Genomic DNA, 5,887 nt, shown 5'->3' on the forward strand with positions numbered 1-5,887 from the left:
ATTTCAGTTTTAAAAAAGGGATCCTATTTTTAAATCGTTTCAAATTTTTGACATTAAGATAGAAAACTATTCAATTTGGTACCAATTTTGGGCGTTGCGAGGGTGCTAATCCTTCCTTGTATGTAACCGACTCCCGAACCTGTTTTCTTAATTTTTGTAGACCAAAACGTTTTATAAGGTGATCCAATCACACCTAAAAAGGTTGGTGGCGACTCCCGTTTTCGTTTTTCAAAAGTCGATCCCCATTTTTCAAACATCCCTTTAAAAAATTGTTTCGACAGCTTGGCAACTCTACTGGGGACCAATAAGAGAGTCAAGCCGTAAAGTTGATTGATTTCTGTCCTTTTATCGAAATTTGAAAACTTGATTTGAAAACTATTTTTTTTTTCATGTGTTTGCTGCATATGTTATTTTTCTCGCACACATTGCATTTGCATGACCGTTGTGGTCGCACCCTTAAGTGGGAGTGAGAAGCTAAGCTTTTGTGAGGTTTTCACCTCTGCATGAGTTAGTGGATTACTTCCGGGATATATCTGTACCTATGTCTTCGTGAGATTTTCATCTCCTCATGGTCATAGGGAAATGTATCCTCCTAAACAGAACTTGGTCCATATGAGCCTATAATGGGTGAGGATCGAGGAATCTGCTGGTTTAGGTACCTTTGCTTTAGAACTGAACTACATATAGTGAACTTTAAGTGCTTGCTCTAGGTAGTATGGTGATGACCTTTAGTACCTACCTTTATAAGTGCTTGTTTATTACATCTTTTTATATGATACTGACTTGTTTTTTTATTTTGTCATCATCGCATATCATTCATCATTAAAAGGTGTTGATTCAAGGTTTGATTTCTGAGTTAGGAAGTTTTGTAATAAGGAACGAATATCTTAAAGTAGAGGACAACTCTTCCGTTTGTGCGTGGTCAGAGAAAACCCAGTTAGAGAAAGGAGATAGTGTCACCGAGGGATATACATCGAGTTGTGGGACTTTACTCGTGACGATTCGACCTGAGAATATTTTCGGGAGATGAAGAACATTTGGGCCCAATGGGATGACGAGGCTAGACAGCTTTTCTTTCAGACTTATGGAGATCTTTCTTATTTGCTAGACATTAAGGTAGATAAGCATCTGTTTCGAGCTATGGTATAGTTCTGGAACCCTGCTTATAGTTGCTTTACATTTGGAGAGGTAGATGTAGTGCCTACTTTGGAGGAGTATACAACCTTGCTTTGTTGTCCGAGAATTCAAGGTAACAAAGCTTATGTTAGGCCTGCTAGTCTCCCAATTTTCGTGAGGAAATTAGTGATGATCACAGGGATGAGTGAGCAGTGGGCTGTAGCTCGATTGTAGCAAAAGGGCGATAGTAAGTGCATTCCGTGGGCCATTTTGAGGGATCTGATATTGACACACCCAGATGTGAAGAAGAAGGTCAACGTTTTGGCCTTAAGTATTTACGGCTTGGTGATTTTCCTGAAGGCAATAGGGCACATAGATGAGGCAGTCGCAGATTTGTTTGATCGTATTGGTAAACAGAACACACCGGTGCTAGCAATTCTAGATGAGACATTTAGATCCTTGACGTACATGTCGGAGAGCCGGTGAAGTAGATTCATTGGATGCGCACAGTTGTTGTTAGTATGGTTCCATAGTCACTTTTGAAAGCTTGAGAAGGTTCCTTACTGAGTGTTCTTTGAGGGTTATTCCCGCTTAAAGGAAGTAGCAACTACACCAAGGAGAGACGATATTACAGAAGAAAGGTGGATGGATATTCTTCAGAATCTTCGAGAGGAGGAGGTTTTGTGGAAAGCACATTGGATGACTCCTAATGAAGTCCTTTATCACTGCAGCAATTTTGAGTGGGTACCTCTACCTGGGATTTGGGGATTCGATAGCTATGCACCGTTACTCGTCCTAAGGTAATATAAAGCGGGGCAATTCAGATAGAGGTCGAGAGTTAACTTTGTTATTAGATAGGGTTAAGACTCTGGGCCTGCGAGCGAAAGCGTATTTGTAATTCGTTTTATGAAAAGACTTTTGTTCCTTAAATAATGTTTTCTAAAATGAAACTGAATCGAGATCGATACCTTTTTGCATTCATGCATTTGCATTACATTACATCAAAGAAAAGAAGGTGTTGATTCAAAATTCGATTCCTAAATAGAATATTTTATCATAAGGAAATGAATTTCTTGATAAAGTAGATTATAGTGCGATCGTCTTAATATAGTCTAAGTAAACACGATGAGAGAAAGCTGGTAGTCCACGGAGGAATACATGATGTAATTGCCAGAGATTCAAGCCAACAAAGGTTATCCAAGAGCATGACGAGAGAAAGCTGGTAGTCCACGAAGGAATACATGACTTGATTTAATTGCCAACGAAGATTATCCAAGAGCCGGCACTTTTTGATGAGTATCATGGAGATAAGCGAACAAGAGATCGAGGCTCAGATTAAGCAGCAAGGAGGTAGCAAAGGCATCTTTTGGAGAATTTATAGGATTCGACCATGAAGAAAAATCAGCGTTTACTTGGACTATGAAGGGCAAGACCGCATATGTAATCTATTTTCATGTAAAGAAATCTATTTTTTAGAAAAGTTATTCTAATGGAATTGAATTCAAGATCAACATCTCCTTTTCTTTTGCATTCATGCATTTGCATTGCATCACATCACATGCATTTAAATCCATAAAAAGACCCTAATTAGTTAAGGTTAAAAAGAGAAAGAAAAAGAGAAAGAGAGAAGAGGGTCACGGCTGAGCGAAAAGAAGACACTCCCTTACATATCCTAGACTTTTGTATCAGGAGGGATAGCTTACCTGGAGATGGGGGTGTTTGGAAATGAAAATTATTCCATCAATGCCATAAATAAAGAAGGGATTGATTAAGAAAACCTTGAGGGCATTCACCCTTACGAACCGGGAAACTCTCTAAACAATTGGACTGCGGAGAAACTTCCTGTAGTCTTTAGGATTTTTTCAGAATAATTCTCAAAACATTCTTGTTACTCTAGGGCCTAGGAGTAATAGGATTACATTTGTGGAATAGGCTTACGATCATCTATTTTTTTAATAAAACATAACTTTTATCAATTTGAACGAGTATTGTTTCATTTTTATCAACCAATATTCCGTTAAACTTTTGCAATTCTTATTCTTTCATTCGTAGCACATAAATAATCATTCTTAAATTCATTCATTCTTTTTATATTCTTTATACTTCACAGGTCCCTAGATATCAATGACATGAGCACTGATATTACAAATCCTGATTTCTCTTGTGAGCAAGACATGTGTTTAGAGGAATCTCAGGATTTTGAAGATGTCCAGGATTATGATGTGTCTCCGGATCTGTTGAGGATGGTAAAACAGGAGGAGATATAAATCATACTCCATGAGAAAGAGGCAATAGAGAATGTAGCCCTAGAAGAAAGGAAAGAGGTGAAAATCGGCACGCATATTACCGAGGACACAAGGCAAGGACTGATTGAGTTGCTACATGAGTTCAAAGATATCTTCGTATGGTCCTATCAAGATATGCCAAGGTTAAATACTAATATTGTGGTGCATCGTCTTCCAATAGGACATGATTGTAAGCCAGTACAACAGAAGTTGCAAAGAATGAGGCCATATATTGTATTGAAGATAAAGGACGAAGTCAAGAAACAGTTCGATGTAGGATTCTTACAAGAGGTGAAGTATTCTGAATGGGTAGCTAATATTGTACCAGTTCTTAAGAAGGATGGGAAGGTACGAATGTGTGTTGATTACAGGGATCTGAACAAAGCTAGCCCAAAAGATAGTTTCCCTCTGCCTCACATAGACACTTTGGTAGACAACAAGCGGGATATTCGTTATTCTCCTTCATGGATGGTTTTTCAGGGTACAATCAGATAAAAATGCATCCCGAAGACATGGACAAAACCACCTTCATAACCTTGTGGGGGACTTTCTGTTACAAGGTAATGCCCTTTGGGCTAAAGAATTCAGGGGCAAAATACCAAAAGGCTATGGTGACCTTATTTCACGATATGATGCATAAGGAAATTGAGGTGTATGTTGATGATATGATTGCCAAATCTCAAACAGAGGAGAAACATATTAAGGTTTTAAAGAAACTATTCTTAAGATTAAGGAAGTTTCAGTTAAAACTTAATCCGGCAAAATGCTTTTTCGGAGCCAGGTCGGGGAAGTTACTAGGTTTTGTGGTCAGTGAAAAAGGAATAGAAGTTGATTTAGACAAAGTTAGAGCCATAGCCTTTATCGCGTACTCAGAAAGAAGTTCGGGGTTTTCTTGGAATGTTGAATTATATTGCTCGGTTTATTTCACAATTAACTGAGAAATGTGACCCTATATTTTGCCTCCTTAGAAAACACAACCAAGGTACTTGGGATGAGGAATGCCAGAGTGCTTTCGATAAGGTTAAGCAATACTTGTTAAATGCTCCTGTATTATCTCCACCTAATCCAGGTAGACCATTAATTCTGTACTTATCAGTGTTTAGCAATTCTATGGGATGTGTACTTGGCCAACATGACGAGTCGGGAAGAAAGGAGAAAGCGATATACTACCTCAACAAGAAATTCACAAAGAGTGAGATGAGATATTCGCCAATTGAGAAATTATGTTGTGCTTTAATCTGGACGACTCGAAGGTTGAGGCAATATATGTTGTATCATACTACTTGGCTTATTTCAAAACTTGATCCTTTGAAGTATATGATGGAGTCAACAGCTTTGAATGGAAGAATGGCGAGGTGGCAAATTCTGCTTTCAAAGTTTGACATAGTTTATGTGAGCCAGAAAGCTATAAAAGGAAGTGCGATAGCGGAATTTCTAGCTAGTAGAGCTCTAGAAGACTATGAACCGTTGAATTTTGATTTCCCAAATGAGGAGTTGATGTGTGTAGCAACTACAGAGGATTATCCTTGGAAGTTGAGCTTTGATGAGGCATCCAATGCAGTGAGAAATAGAATTAGGGCAGTCTTGGTATCCCCAAATGGTGATTATTATCCATTCACGTGCAAGTTGGATTTTGATTGCACAAACAATATGGTCGAGTATGAAGCGTGCATCATGGGACTCCGAGCGGCTATAGAGCGAAGAATAAGAACCTTGGAAGTTTATGGAGACTCCGCGTTGGTAATTTACCAGCTTAAAGGTGAATGGGAGACAAAGGATCCTAAATTGATCAATTATCGAAAGGTAGTTTTGGGGTTACTTGAGGAGTTCGATGACATCACTTTCAATTATATCCTACGAGACGAAAACCAGATAACAGATGCTCTAGCAACCTTGGCTTCAATGATTAAAGTGAATAAAGAGGAGGAGATGAGACCCATTCAGATGAGTATCTTTGAGGCTCCAGCTCACTGTTGTAACATTGAGGAAGAAGAAAAGGATGATAACCCTTGGTATCAGGATATATTGCGATATGTGAGAGATCGTAAATACCTAGAACAGGCAACTGAAAATGATAAGCAAACTTTAAGGAGATTAGTCTGTGGCTACGTTTTGGATGGGGACATCTTGTACAAAAGAAGAAAGGACCAAGTACTGTTGAGATGTGTTGACGCCGTGGAAGCTAAGTTAATCTTGGAAGAAGTTCACGAGAGTGTTTGTGGGACGCACGCTAATGGTTTCACGATGGCTAGACAAATCACGAGGTTTGGATATTATTGGTCTACTTTGGAAGGGGATTGTATCAACTACACCAAAAAATGCCATAAATGTCAGATTTATGGAGACAAGATTTATGTACCACCTTCACCTCTACACGTTATGACTTCTCCATGGCCTTTTTCTATGTGGGACATGGATGTCATTGGGCCAATATCACCAAAAGCTTCAAATGGGCATCGCTTTATTTTTGTGGTCATTGATTACTT

This window comes from Gossypium arboreum, chromosome 10 (assembly GCF_025698485.1).
Source record: "Gossypium arboreum isolate Shixiya-1 chromosome 10, ASM2569848v2, whole genome shotgun sequence".
In the NCBI taxonomy this organism is placed as follows: Eukaryota; Viridiplantae; Streptophyta; class Magnoliopsida; order Malvales; family Malvaceae; genus Gossypium; species Gossypium arboreum.